The sequence below is a fragment of the Mauremys reevesii genome, linkage group 18, assembly GCF_016161935.1.
Source record: "Mauremys reevesii isolate NIE-2019 linkage group 18, ASM1616193v1, whole genome shotgun sequence".
Taxonomy (NCBI): Eukaryota; Metazoa; Chordata; order Testudines; family Geoemydidae; genus Mauremys; species Mauremys reevesii.
The window spans coordinates 31024985-31041001 of NC_052640.1; the positions used below are offsets into that span (position 1 = coordinate 31024985).

The 16017-nt window shown below is 48.5% G+C and overlaps 1 protein-coding gene across 11 annotated transcripts in view; it reads left to right on the top strand.

The window, feature by feature from the left end:
* The window catches only part of MTMR3 (myotubularin related protein 3), a 193862-nt gene that overhangs the window by 72633 nt on the left and 105212 nt on the right, over nucleotides 1–16017 (top strand). The gene's annotated exons all lie outside the window — the stretch shown is intronic.

The following is a 16017-nucleotide window of genomic DNA, read 5'->3' on the forward strand; positions in this document are numbered from 1 at the left end:
TACAACGGTTAAAGGAAATCTCAAAAGAATAAATTCCTTTGCCAGAGACAATTCTTTAGGGGAATAAAACAGGCACACTACTTTTGAAGTAAATAAATATACAAGATCAGGACAGGACCACTACAGAAATGTTAACCATTGATTAATACATTAACAAATCTACTCTTACAGTGTGAGGAAAGTAAATATTAGCTCTGTTTAGGATTTTCGGAGTGCTGAGCATGGGTTAAGCTCTACTCCCATTGAAATATTTGGGAGTTTTACTATTGGCTTTAATGGTAGCAGGGTTAGAGCAGTGCTGAGTGCTTTTGAAAATTCACTCAGAGCTGAAATGCCTGCTCTAGAGGCCTTGGGGTGCAATGGACTAGACATGGGTCTGTAGATGTACACTCTTCGGGGCAGGGATCATCTTTGTGTTCTCTGTTTGGACAGCGCCTACGACAATGGGGGCTGGGGTGGCCTTTTGAGTAAGTCACTTAACATGTATGAGCCTCCTTTTCCTCATATGTAAGAGAGGTAATGCTGTTTACCTGTTCCTTAGGATCGTTGTGAAGTGTAACTAAACAGTGCTTATGTTCTACATAAATGCAAAGTGTTAAGGCCAGTTAGTGGCATGGGGGGAACACAGTTTGGCTATTGGCCTCTAAAAGAAGCATTCTTTCCCCAATTGGGGGTCACAACTCTGAGGAGGTTTGTAAACAGGTATCAGGCAGTCACAACCACCCTGTGATTTTCAGATTACAAAATGGAAGAGTGGTCCCAGGTTCAGGGTTGAAGGGAAGAGGAGAAGTTGATATGAAGAAGATTGAGAACCACTTTCAAGTTTTCAAACTTTTTTCCTGGCGACTCAGTTGAAGAAAATTGTTGATGCCCATGACCCAACAGAGCTGGGGATGAGGGGTTTGGGGTGCAGGAAGGGGCTCTGGGTTGGGGGAGGGGGCTTAGGGCTGGGCAGGGGATTGGGGTGCGAGCTTACCTCAGGCGGCTCCTGGTCAGTGGTGGGGCTAAGGTAGGCTGTGCCCTGGAAGCAGCCAGCAGCAGGTCCGGCTCCTAGGCGGAGCCACACAAGCAGCTCTGTACGCACTCTCCTGCAGGCATTGCCCCCACCCAGCTCCCACTGGCTGGGGTCATTTGGGGACCAGTGCTCTAAGGCTATTTGTACACTTACAAGCTTACAGTGGCATAGCTGAACCAATGCAGCTGTGCTGCTGTAAGAGTGCATGTGACAAGGTTGGGACTCACCACTGCAGTGCCTCCTACTGGTTACTTCCGGGAATTAGCTTAGTCCAGTGGAACACCCTCTCCTGGAGGTGTCCTGCACGTTGTCTCGCCCTTGGTTGGCGTCTGAGCCCACATCGCTCCCCAGCTCGCGGCGTCCTCTTCCGGACACTGCCCTCCAGCAGTGCCCCTTAGTCCACCACACCCCCTTCCTGGGGCGTGGGGTGGGGGAACAGCAGTCTCTCTATGCCCCAGCCACCATGTCCAACCACACCCCCAAAGTCTAATCCCTTGTGTCAGGGATCTGGCGTAGTCTGTGATGGCTGCTCCCCATGGCCGATGGCTGGGTGTACTGTAAGGGGGGAAAAGGGGGACCCAGGCCCGCCCTCTACTCTGGGTCCTGGCCCAGGGACCGTCCGGTGTCAGCCTCGCTGTCCTCCTTCTCTCCCCTTGTCTGTTCACTTCCCTCGTCCACTTCCCCTATGGCCCCTTGCACCCGCTAAGCCCTTTCCCTCAGGGCCTGCAGCCTGGCAGACTATGGGCTAGAGCTCCCTTCTGCTCCCTGAGCCTGCCCAGCAATGCGCTGTTTGTTGTGCTAGTCTCCCAGCTCTGGAGACTGACCTTCCCCTGTCAAAGGCCTGGGACAGACTGACTCTCCTCTCCCTGAGCAGCCTTTTTATAGGGCTGAGCCTGGCCCTGAGATTGGCTGTCTGATTGGCCCTGATTGGATTTGGAGGCCAGGGTGGGTGAGCGGCTGCGGAGATGGACAGGACTGCTCCGGTGTCTCTCCCTGCGAGGGAGGGCGCTGGTGCTGTAGCAGCTAGTCCTATCCATGCTCTGACACCGTCTCAACACCCTGAGCCCGGCCCTAGGGATCCCAGCCAGGCTCCAGAGGATGGCCCTGGAGTTCTTCTGGCTGGGGCTGCACTGGGTCCCTGCCGGAGTTTTGAGTCTTATCCTGGTGGAGGGAGGGCAGGACCTGGTCTGCCTTCGCAGCCAGGTCCATGTCTTCCTCCTCCAGGCCCTGCAGAGACTCCTTTGCGGTGCGGGTAGTCCGGCGTGGAGCACGTTGGCGCACACCTTCCTGCGCCGCCTCCGAGGGCTCCGATATGACCGGCAGCTCTTTTTTCCCCACCCGAGGGGTCTTCCGCAAGTCCTCTCAGAGCTGCCGGTCTTCTACCAGGACCTCCTCCAGACCTGGAAGCTCTTTTCGGCGACCAGGTCTTTTGTGGCCACGGAGGTGGCGGACCTCCTCGTGGAGCCCCTGCTACACAACCCCTATCTGTGTGTGCAGGTGGCAGAGTCTCCCTTGGTGCGCCGGAGGTTGGTCCTGGCAGAAACCACTAGGGTCGGAGACCTCCTGGACTATGACACTGGGGACTGGATGGATCCCCATGTGCTCCGTCGGCGCATGGGGCTCTCCACCCTTCCGACCCCTATGTGCGTACTCCAGGAGATGAAGGCCGCCGTGTCACTCGTTTCTCTTGTCTTCCTGCAGCGGACCCTGCGAGAGGGGGCTCCCCGCCTACCCTTCACCCCAGGCCCTCCAGACATTTTTATTCAGCCCCTGTTCTGCGAGGCCCCTGGCCTCCTCGTTCCCACACTTTGAGCCAGCTGCACACCCTGCAGCCGATCTGGTTCCAAACCACGCCTAGAGACCAACCGTACACGCTCGTGCTCCACACACTGCATTTCCTCACCCTGGTGTTCCCTCCCCCCGACACCAAATGGCAGGACTATTTTCCGCCTAAAGAGGGTGAGAAGCCGCCCCGGTGGGCTAGCCTTCATTCCACCTTGTCCCACGGGCCCGCCAGGGACATCAGTTGGTGGCTCCTTCACGGAGCCGTGAGCACGGGCGTGAACCTGGCGCGGTTCACACCCGTGCCCAAGGCCTTCCCCTTTTGCGGCGTGAGAGAGAACCTGGTGCACGCCTATCTTGAATGTGCCAGGTTGCAGCCCCTATTCCGGCTCCTCCAGAACCTCTTGTTGCGGTTCTGGCTGCACTTTTCCCCACACCGTTTCCCTTTTTGCACACGCCATCTGTGGCCCCACGAAGTCGTGAGACCTCCTGGCCAACCTCCTCCTGGCCCTGGCCAAACTCTCCATCTACACTACCAGGAGGAGGATGCTGGACGAGTGGGTGCTCTGCGACTGTGGGGCCTATTTCCGTTCCTCCCTAGTTTCACGCATCCGGGCAGAGTTCCACTGGGCAGCATCCACTGGCTCCCATGACACCTTTGAGGAGTGGTGGACACTGTCCGAGGTACTCTGCTCGGTGTCCCCATCCGGTATCCTCATTTTGAACCTATGACCTTCACCTCAATCCTTGTCTTTTTTCATTTGTTGTCCCCTGTGTTCATTTGGTCCCTGGGTCCAGTGGTCCCTCCCACTAGGCTGGGGGAGGGACCTTTAGAAGTGGGCGGGCTTCCGTCTGCCCACACCCCAGGTTTCTAATAAGAGTACAGTGCTCTTGTAGCTGCATTATATTGACGGGAATCAGAGAACATCAGGGTCGGAAGAGACCTCAGGAGATCATCTAGTCCAACCGCCACTTAAATCATCCTACAGATTTTTATCCCATATCCCTAAATAGCCCCCTCAAGGATTGAACTCTCAACCCTGGGTTTAGCAGGCCACGTCTCAAACCACTGAGCTATTGAAGGTCTCCCATTGACATAATAAAACAAGCTCAATGGGTGGTGGTAGGTATGTCCATGGAAGAGCATCTCTCATTGACATAGTGCTGTACACAAGTGCTTATGCCGGCAAAACTTACGTTGCTCAGGGGTGTGTTTTTTCACACCCCTAAGCAACAAAATTTTGCCGACATAAGTGCCAGTGTAGACATGGCCTAAGTACCTTTCCCAAACCTGAGGAAGAGCTCTGTGTAGCTCAAAAGCTTCTCTCTCTTTCACTGACACATTTTGATTGAATAAAAGATATTACCTCACCCACAGGGATGTAATAATGGTAGTTGTTTTGTAGCCTATAGCAATTGCTACGTTCAACTAGTATAATTGCTACAGTCAAGCTGTGAGGGAATTTGCTTTTAATAATAGCTGAAGTAATTTCACACTAATAGCTCACTCTGGATTTTAGGAGCATAGTAGTTAAGAGATGAGAAAGAGTTGTTAGATCACATTTTTCTTCATATAAATCATTTAATTCGGTAGGGTTTTAAAAATAAATATGTACTACTGATGTAGAGTGCAAGAGTACAATTTTGTTACATGATGGTGCCAAGAATTTTAGACCACATTAGCAAAATGCATTGTTGATGAAATTCAGCATGCTTTATTCTTTGCTTTCAGTAAAGCTCTTATCTTTCTTATCTACTAGTTGGGCTTGAACTCTTTCAGGTGGGGGGGACATAGAAATCTGTAAACCTGACCATTGAATGTTTTTGTTCAACATGTTTATTAATGATCTGGATGATGGGATTAATTGCACCGTCAGCAAATTTGCAGATGACACCAAGCTGGGGGGAGAGGTAGATACGCTGGAGTGTAGGGATAGGGTCCAGAGTGACCTAGACAAATTGGAGGATTGGGCCAAAAGAAATCTGATGAGGTTCAACGAGGACAAGTGCAAGTCCTACACTTAGGAAGAAAGAATCCCATGCACCACTACAGGCTGGGGACCGACTGGCTAAGCAGCGGTTCTGCAGAAAAGGACCTGGGGATTACAGTGAATGAGAAGCTGGATATGAATCAGCAGTGTGCCCTCGTTGCCAAGAAGTCCAACGGCATATTGGGCTGTATTAGTAGGAGCATTGCCAGCGGATCAAGGGAAGAGATTATTCCCCTCTATTCGACGACACCGGTGAGGCCACACCTGGAGTAATGTGTCCGGTTCTTGGTCAAGGTCCAGACTCCAGAGAAACGTTTTCACACTGCAATAATAATAATGATAATAAGTGAATAAAAAGATTTTGCAGTCCATTCAAAAGCATCTGGCCATCCAGATTTGTACCCTGGTCTGCTTATTGAATACCTCTGGCGATACAGAGGTGATTGAACAAGCAAGTCATTATTTAGCTAAGTGGTATTTTAGATTCAGTTGAATAAGATTTTCACTTTTTGGATCTTTTATTCTTGATTTTATGTATTTAGTTAATTGTTAACTGCATAGAGCTATTGGGATAGGCACTTACCAAATAAATAAAATATAAAGAAATGAAGAAATAAAGGTTTTTATCTCCACCTGTATTTCAAAAATGGATCTGTTGTCCAGGACCTGGAATGATCTTCATAAAGTGGATGCTGCCAAGAAAGGCATAACAAGAACCAGTGTCTGGAATGTGAAGCCAGACAAATTCAAATAAGAAATAAGGCACAATCTTTTTTAACAGTGAAGGTAAATACAATTGGAAACTACCAAGGGGAAGTGGTGGATTCTCCATCTCTTGATGTCTTCAGATCAACACTGGATGCCTTTCTGAAGAAGATATGCTTTAGCCAAACACAAGTTATTAGGTTAAATACAGGCATAACTGTGAAATTTAAAGTCTGTAATATACAAGAGGTCAGACTAGATCAGGGGTAGGCAACCTATGGCACGTGTGCGAAAGGCAGCACGCAAGCTGATTTTCAATGGCACTCACACTTTTCGGGTCCTGGCCACCGGTCAGGGGAGCTCTGCATTTTAATTTAATTTTTAAATGAAGTTTCTTAAACATTTTAAAAACCTTATTTACTTTACATACAACAATAGTTTCTTTCTATATTATAGACTTTTATAGAAAGAGACCTTCTAAAAACATTAAAATGTATGACCGGCACGTGAAGCCTTAAATTAGAGTGAATAAATGAAGACTTGGCACACTGCTTCTGAAAGGTTGCCGACCCTTGGTTTAGTTTATCAGTTTGTTCCAAAACTTTGTCTAATGACATCTTAATCTGGGACAGTACCTCAGAATTGTCACCTAAAAAGAATGGAGACCGATGGAAATAATTCATTTAGTTTCTCTGCAATGGCCTTATCGTCCTTGAGTGCTCTTTTAGCATCTTGATTGTCCAGTAGCTTCACTGGTTGTTTAGCAGACTTCCTGCTTCTGATGTACTTAAAATTTATTTTTGCTATTACTTTTTGAGTCTTTGGCTAGCTGTTCTTCAAATTCCTTTTTGGCCTTCCTAATTATATTTTTACACTTCAGTTGTCAGAGTTTATGCTTCTATTTTCCTCACTAGGATTTAATTTCCACCTTTTAAAGGATGCCTTTTTGCCTCTCACTGCTTTTTACTTTTTTTATTTAGCCACCGTGGCACTTTTTTGATTCTCTTAAATGTATACCCCAAATTAAAAAGCTATGCCACACTGCCACAGGGATGTTAAATTTAATTTATATTATGGTCACTATTACCAAGCGGTTCAGCTATATTCACCTCTTGGACCCGATCCTGCGCTCCACTTAGGACTAAATCAATAATTGTCTGTCCTCTTGTGGGTTCCAGGACTGGCTGCTCCAAGAAGCAGTCATTTAAGGTGTCAAGAAACTTTATCTCTGCATCCTGTCCTGAGGTGACATGTATCCAGTCAATATGGAGATAGTTGAAATCCCCCATTATTATTGAGTTTTTTATTTTAATAGCCTCTTTAATCTCCCTGAGCATTTCATAGTTACTATCACCTTCTTGGTAGGTGGTCTGTAATATATCCTTTCTGCTATATTCTTATTCTTAGAGTATGGAATTACTATCCATGGAGATTCTGTGGTACTGTTTGGTTCATTTAAGATTTTTACTTCATTTGATTCTATGCTTTCTTTCACATATAATGCCACTCCCCCACCAGCACAACCTGTTCTGTCCTTCCGATATATTTTGTACCCTGGTATTACTGTGTCCCATTGATTATCCTCATTCCACCAAGTTTCTGTGATGCCTATTTTATCAATATCCTCATTTAATATGAGGCACTCTAGTTCAGCCATATTATTTAGACTTCTAGCATTTGTATATAAGCACTTTAAAAACATGTCACTTTTCAGCTGTCTGCCATTACATGATGTAATTGAATGGGACTTTTTTCATTTGACTATTTTTATCAGTTTCTACCTGTATTTTATCATCTTCCATCCTCTTCTCCCTACTAGGACATACACAATCTCCATTAATAGATCAAGTATCAGAGGGGTAGCCGTAAAAAGAACAGGAGTACTTGTGGCAGCTTAGAGACTAACAAATTTATTTCAGCCTGAGCTTTCGTGAGCTCACTTCTTCGGGGTAGCCGTGTTAGTCTGGATCTGTAAAAGCAGCAAAGAGTCCTGTGGCACCTTATAGACTAAGACGTTTTGGAGCATGAGCTTTCGTGGGTGAATACCCACTTTGTCGGATGCATGTAGTGGACTACATGCATCCGGCGAAGTGGGTATTCACCCACGAAAGCTCATGCTCCAAAACGTCTTAGTCTATAAGGTGCCACAGGACTCTTTGCTGCATTAATAGATCCTCTCCCTAAGGGATGTCTCTGTCCGAACCATGTGCGCATCCACACTGGGGGAGGGATAGCTCAGTGGTTTGAGCACTGGCCTGCTAAACCCAGGGTTGTGACATCAATCCTTGAGGGGGCCATTTAGGGATCTGGGGCAAAAATCTGTCTGGGGATTGATCCCGCTTTGAGCAGGGGGTTGGACTAGATGACCTCCTGAGGTCTTTTCCAACCCTGATATTCTTAAAAAAAACCAAACTTGTTAGCTTTCCTCCAGCCCTCAGTTTAGAAACTGCTCCTCTTCTTCGAGTGCTGTCCCTGTGGGTGCTCCACTCTAGGTGACGGTGTGTCCCGGCGCTGTCTATCGGAGATTTTCGGTAGCAGTGCCTGGTTGGGGTGCACGCACCCAGATGGTATCTCCTGTCTAGTTGGAATCTTCCTGAGTGCGTGCGCCCCACACCCTCCTCAGTTCCTTCTCAACTGTCCTGGGCTGAAGACGGGACTCGGAGCAGTGCTGCCTTCTCTTCCCTGGTATCTATAGGAAACAGTAACAAAGAACATAGAAATAATTATTAATTACTTCCCAGTTGTTTCCCTTCCTTTAGTATAGTTACATAGTTAGTTACTTAGTTAAAAAAAAAAATCACTTCAGACTTGTCTCTCACTGAGACACTCTCCCCTGCCATTTCTAATTTACAATGCCAGGGGCTTCAGGATTCAAGAGGTGTGTTTTCTGGCAGGACTCCATACCAAGGTTGGATGGGCACTCACATTGTGTGAAGTGCCTCGTGGAAGCCTACATCCCCGCAAAGTGCCTCCACTGTATGAGCCTCGAGTCGAGGGTTCGGCACGACAGAGACCTGCGGCTTGAAATACTTCTCATGGAAAAATCCCCGCAGCCGCTTTTGGAGATGGGGAAAGTTAAACCCACTCCCACATCCTCCCCAGCCAGATTGGAACTGGTGGGGAGCGTTGCTTCACCCTCCCTGGAGCGGAGGCAAGAAGCAGAGCAGTCTCATAGGAGAGACTCTAACAAGGGTTAAGGGGTCTCCTGCGAGATCCCTACCCTCTGTGCTGACAGCGCCACAGGTAGGCGCCTCAGCCCCGGATCACGCCTCAACAATGGTTCCCACAGACCGTAGAGGCAGAAATTCAACCTCCCGGACACAGCAGGATTCCGCGGCACCAAGCGCCTCAGTGCTAAAACAGCCGCGAAGCCGGCTGTGCGCTCTGCCCCGGTGCCGACAAGGACGTCGGCACCGCAAGCCTCAGGGCTAAAAATAGCTGCGAAGCCGGCTGTGCGCTCTGCCCCGGTGCCGACAAGGACATTGGCACCGCAAGCCTCAGCGCTAAAAATAGCCGCGGAGCCAGCTATGCGCTCTTCCCCGGTGCCGACGAAGCCGTCGGCACCGCAAGCCTCAGGGCGGAAGAAAGGGGGGGGAAAAGCCGCGGTTCCGACCGCGTGCTTTCCCCCGGTGCCAGGAAGGACGTCGGCACCGAGCCTGCCTTCTGCCCCTGCACCAGCAGCAGACCCCCTGCAGGGCACCTCTAACCGACCCACTGCACCGCTCACACTTTCACTTTCGCTTCTTAACATGACACAGCGCAGTCCCACCACCTGAACTGGCTACCTTCACTGAGAGCGAACCCGATCTACAACACAAGCAGAGTTCTCCGCACCTCCCTCTCCTCCCCCACTGGAGCCTTTTCCACCTCAGGCTAAGGTCCGCAGCTACCAGCCTCAGTTTACCTACTTCGCTCCCTATAAATGAGGCACTCTTGGAACCAGCTGACGCTCTCTGCAAACTCCAGGTTCTTTATTACCAACCTGCAGAAAAGCCGAACATAGATACTATGTTCCTGCTAAGGACGCTGACTTCCTATTTTCTCACAACTGAACTCTTTCATTATCAATGCAGTCGTACAAAGAACGAAACAGCCACAATATCAGTCCACCCCGCAAGACAAGGACCTTAAACGCCTTGACGTCTTGTGTCGCAAGGTTTACACATCCTCCACTCTACAATTCTGGATCGCAAACTACCTTGCACTCCTTGCCAGGCATGACTTTGATAACTACAATAAACTTTTGAATTCGCCTCTTACATTCCAGAGTACAGGACAGCGGACTTTAAATCAATTCTGAGCGAGTGCCAATTGATTTCCAGAACAGCCCTACAAGCCTCTTTAGACACGACAGACACAGCAGCCCGTACAACTGCACCGGCTGTGGTTAGGCGCAGATCTTCATGGCTTTCTGCATCTGGCATCCCTAAAGACCTGCAGAACAAAGTGGAGGAACTCCCCTTTGATTAAATATAAACTGTTTTCTTAAAAAAAAAACAAAAAAACACACACACAAAAAAACCCACCTGATGAACTACTTCATACAATGAAAGATTCTAGAGCGACACTGATGGCATTCACCCATCTCTTCCCAGGGGTCAACGATACCAACCCTACCTAAGACTACATACACAACAGTCTTATCGGCCTCAACACAAACCTTACCATGTAAATAGGAATCGCGCTAGACCCCTTAAGTGCAGACAAAATCAAGCTCAAGCAACCACTTCCCATCCATCTGGGAATAAACAACAATTTAAAAAGGTTGGTCCAGGGTCTGTGCGACCACTCCTTGATTCCACAGCCTATTTGCCCATTTCGCCACCGCCTCCAGAGTTTCCAACATGCCTGTCAGCAAATTACACAGGACCGTTGAGTCCTCGAGATAGTTCAGTCCGGTCATTCTAGCCCATTCATATCCTATCCTCCTCCCCTTCCCCGTCCCTCTTCAGGGACCCCTCTCATGAGCACCTGCTTCACGCAGAAGTGGCTTACCTTCTACAGCTAGGCGCAGTGGAGCCTGTGCCGATGCAACATCCAGGGAAAGATTTCTACTCCCATTACTTCCTGACCCAGAAAAAGACTGGGGCTGGAGGCCTATACTAGACTTACGCCAACTGAACAAATTCGCGAGGATACAAAAATTCAAAATGGTCACACTGGGCACATTAATTCCTGCACTGGATCAAGGGGACTGGTTTACAGCCCTCGACCCACAGTACGTCTCTTTTCATATATCAATTCATCCAGCTCACAGACGCTTTCTAAGCTTCACAATTGGTCACGACCATTTCCAATACAGAGTTCTTCCTTTCGGCCTCTCCACAGTGCCGGGAGTTTTTTCCTAAACTCTAGCTGTGCTTGTGGCTCACCTCCACAAACATGGGGTCACGCTGTTCCCCTACCTGGACGATTGCCTCATCAAGGGCAACTCCTATGGCGAGACACTCCAAGCTACTCTTTCACTATCGTCCTCTTTCACAGCCTAGGCCTCCAAATAAACGCCCAAAAATCCACCCTGACACCTACACAACAAATTGAGTTTCTCGGAGCTCATCTCGACTCAATCCAGAGCAGAGCATTGCTCCCAATCACAGATTCCTCGCTATCACGCAGCTCAAACGCACGCTCTCTATTCATCCAAGGACACAGGCAAAACTCTGCCTACAGCTCCTTGGTCATATGGCAGCCACCACCTTCATAGTCCAGTACGCCAGACTGCACATGAGATGTCTTCAGGGCTGGCTCAATTCCAATTTCAAACCCAACAGACACACCTTAGGGATGCTGTTAACTCCGCCTCCCAACGTTCTGGCTTCCCTACAGTGGTGGACAAGACCAGAGAACCTCTGCACTAAGGTTTCCTTCCAGAACTGATCCCCAGCACTCGTGCTCACCATGGACGCTTCCCTAATTGGTTGCGGAGCGCATTTAGGGGGACACAGGGTACAAGGCCAGTGGTCTGCATCAGAGTCGCACCTACACATAAATCTCTTATTGCTCAGAGCTGTGAGATGAGCGTGCCTTCATTTTCTTCCCCTCATAAAGAACAAATACCTGCGAGTCTTAACAGACAACATAGCATGTATGTACTACATCAACAGACAAGGGGGAGCACGCTCACATTCTCTTTGCATGGAAGCCATCTGCCTATGGAATTGGTGTATATAATGTCAAATACAGATCACCGCTTCCTACCTGCCAGACTGCCACAACACTACTGCCGACGCACTCGGCAGGCACTTCTAGACGGAACACGAATGGGAACTGCACCCCACAATACTTCAACAGCTCTTTTCCCTCTGGGGCACCCCGTCAGTAGACCTCTTTGCCACAATCCAGAACCGAAAATGTCCCCAGTTTTGCTCCAGAGTGGGACTCGGAACTGCATCCCGAGGAGACGCATTCCTCATCCCGTGGAACAGCTCTCTCCTGTATGCCTTCCACCAATCCCTCTGCTACACCGGGTTCTTCGGAAGATTGTGGACCACAAGGACCGGGTCATACTTATTGCCCCGGCTTGGCTGAGACAGACGTGGTATCCCTACCTACTCTGCATGCCCTCCCATCACCCACGGGCTCTCCCCAACACGCCAGATCTCCTTTTCCAGAACAATAGACTGGCTCTTTACCCTGAGTTCCTCAAGCTCCACCTCACAGCGTGGTTCCTTCATGGTTCCAAACCCATGAACTAGCCTGTTCTGAGCAGGTCCGATATGTCTTCCTGCACAGTAGGAAAGACTCCACTCATAAAACCTATCTGCAGAAGTGGAACCGTTTCACCCTCTGGTGCTCACGTAATCACTTAGCACCCAATATGGTGACCCTCTCTATCATTCTAGACTACCTCTTGGAACTAAAACAAGACGGACATTCGCTCAGCTCCACCAAAGTGCACCTGGTGGCACTTACCACCTTCCATGACCTCTTAGCAGGTTATTCACTCTTTACTCACCCAACCATAAAACGATTTCTCACAGGCCTGCAAAACCTCTACCCTGAAATTCACCCAATAGCTGCTTCATGGAATCTTAACCTCGTTCTACACGCTCTCATGAAACCTCCATTCGAGCCCTTGGCTACCTCTTCTCATCTCCATATGTCCATGAAGGTGGCTTTCTTAGTTGCCATAACATCGGCAAGGAGAGTAGGTGAAATGAGTGCCCTGATGGCACACTCTCCCTACACAATCTTCTCCAAAGACAAAGTCACTTTGAGATCACATCCTAAATTTCTTCCTAAAGTGGTATCTACCTTCCACCTCAACCAACCTATATACTTACCTACTTTCTATCCCGAACCTCACAAGACTCCACAAGAGGCAACCCTGCATACTCTCGATGTCAGGCGAGCAATTGCCTTTTATTTAGACAGGACTAAACCATTTCACAAGTCTCCATGACTCTTTGTTTCCATTACCGAAAAAAATCAAACGGTATGGCTATCTCTAAACAACGTCTGTCCAAGTGGATCTCTGACTGCATCAGAGCCGGTTACCGTGCGAAGAATCTTCAACCGCCCGACGACATTAGAACTCATTCCACTAGAGCCATGTCAGCATCCATTGCCTTCTTACACAACTTTCCCATTCCTGATATCTGCAAAGCGGCTACATGGTCATTTGAACGCACGTTTGCAAAACACTATGCTCTAATGCAAGACACCACGGCAGACACAATAGTAGGTCATACAGTACTATCTTCAGTACTCCCTGCCGTATCTCCAAAGTCCCACCAACCGTAGTGGGTACTGCTACACATTCACCTAGAGTGGAGCACCCACAGGGACAGCACTCGAAGAAGAAGAGAAAGTTACTCACCTTGCAGTAACTGAGGTTCTTCGAGATGTGTGTGTCCCTGTGGGTGCTCCACTCCCCGCCCTCCTTCCCTCTACTTTGGAGTACTGAGATGACTCTCCACGGTAGAGAAGGAACTGAGGAGGGTGTGGGGCGCACGCACTCAGGAAGATTCCAACTAGACGGGAGATACCATCTGGGTGCGTGCACCCCAACCAGGCACTGCTACCGAAAATCTCCGATCGTCAGCGCCGGGACGCACCGTCACCTAGAGTGGAGCACCCACAGGGACACACATCTCGAAGAACCTCAGTTACTGCAAGGTGAGTAACTTTCTCTTCAACCTTTCTAATTTTAAGTGCCAGCAACAGGGTGGATTTATGATTTAAATCACTAGTCAGGAAGACTCAATTTAAGCCCCGGGATTTAAGTTGTGCAGTTCTTGTTGGCGTTCTATGCCAAGTAGCGACCCGCACACAGACTTTGCACTGTTTGGGAGAGACCCACATCAGCGAAAGGTGCAAAATATGCAAATTATTTAGGCCCTGGACCAAAAGGGAAAGAGGCATTAGGCTCTGGGCCAGTCTGATGGAGTCATCCCTGACCCCCGACCCCGGCACGCTGCTCTGGGCTGGTACCAGGCACCGCGATGTCGGTATGCGGTGATCAGGCGGTGCCTTCAACCCTGGAAAAATCATAGAGCAGGTCCTCAAGGAATCAATTCTGAAGCACTTAGAGGAGAGGAAAGTGATCAGGAACAGTCAGCATGGATTCACCAAGGGCAAGTGATGTCTGACTAACCTAATTGCCTTCTATGAGGAGATAACTGGGTCTGCGGATGAGGGGAAAGCAGTGGACGTGTCATTCCTTGACTTTAGCAAAGCTTTTGATATGGTCTCCCACAGTATTTTTGTCGGCAAGTTAAGTATGGGCTGGATGAATGGACTAAAAGGTAGATAGAAAGCTGGCTACATTGTTGGGCTCAACAGGTAGTGATCAATGACTCCATGTCTAGTTGGCAGTCAGTATCAAGCGGAGAGTGCCAAGGATTGGTCCTGGGGCCGGTTTTGTTCAATATCTTCATTAATGATCTGGAGGATGGAGTGAACTGCACTCTCAGCAAGTTTGCAGATGACACTAAACTGGGAGGAGTGGTAGATACGCCAGAGGGTAGGAATAGAATACAGAGGGACCAAGACAAATTGGAGGATTGGGCCAAAAGAAATCTGAGGTTCAGCAAGGACAAGTGCAGAGTCCTGCACTTAAGACGGAAGAATCCCATGCACTGCTACAGACTAGGGACCGAATGGCTAGGCAGCAGTTCTGCAGAAAAGGACCTAGGGGTTACAGTGGATGAGAAGCTGGATATGAGTCAACAGTGTGCCCTTGTTGCCAAGAAGGCTAACGGCATTTTGGGCTGTATAAGTAGGAGCATTGCCAGCAGATCGGGGGAACGTGATCATTCCCCTCTATTCGGCATTGGTGAGGCCTCATTTGGAGTACTGTGTCCAGTTTTGGGCCCCACACTATAAGAAGGATGTGGAAAAATTGGAAAGAGTCTAGTGGAGGGCAACAAAAATGATTAGGGGGCTGGAGCACATGACTTATAAGGAGAGGCTAAGGGATCCCGCTTTGAGCAGGGATTGTTTAGTCTGCAGAAGAGAAGAATGAGGGAGGATTAGCAGATGAAAGAACAGGGAGTAATGGTCTCAAGTTGCAGTGCGGGGGGGGTTAGGTTGGATATTAGGAAAAACTTTTTCACTAGGAGGGCGGTGAATCACCTAGGGAGGTGATGGAATCTCCTTCCTTAGAGGTTTTTAAGGTCAGGCTTGACAAAGCCCTTGATGGGATGATTTAGTTGGGTATTGGACCTGCTTTGAGCAGTGGATTGAACTAGATGACCTCCTGAGGTCCCCAACCCTGATATTCTGATTCTGTGACTGGTCCAGGCTGAGTTTCATGGTTTGGTGGAAATTGTTGAAATCCTGGTGGAATTCCTCAAGGGCCCCGTTCCCATGAGTCCAGATAACGATGATGTCCTCAAGGTAGCGCAAATAGAGTACGGGCGTTAGGGGACGAGAGCTGAGGAAGTGTTGTTCTAAGTCAGCCATAAAAATGTTGGCATACTGTGGGGCCATGCGGGTACCCATAGCAGTCCTGCTGATGGTGTAGATTACATTGGCCTCATTAGTACTACAAAAGCGATTTCCACCCCTTCTTGTCAACTGTTGAGAATAGCCCACTTTCACCTTAATTGAATTGGCTCGTTAGCATTGACCCCCCACTTTGTAGGGCAACTCTCATCTTTTCATATGCTGTTTATTTATGCCTCCGTACTGTATTTTCCACTCCATGCATCTGATGAAGTGGCTTTTAGCCCACAAAAGCTTATGCACAAATAAATTCATTAGTCTCTGAGGACTCCTTGTTGTTTTTACTGATATTAATGGGACTATTTAGATCCAACAGAGGTAGTATATCTGGGTTTTCCTTTGTCTTTGGGCATTTTTGAATACTGCTGTTTTGTCGTGTTCCCCCCGCCAATAAATATTCTGTACAATATACAGTGTGCAGTTAGTGATATTGCAATGTCATTGTGCCTGTGGGCTGGTGAATTCAGTATGGCTCCTTCATCAACCACAGTGCTGAAACTTCCAAATGTAAATGTAAGGGCAGATGAGCTTCAGCACTGTTGAACACTGCACATATTTTCAATGTATTTTACTTGT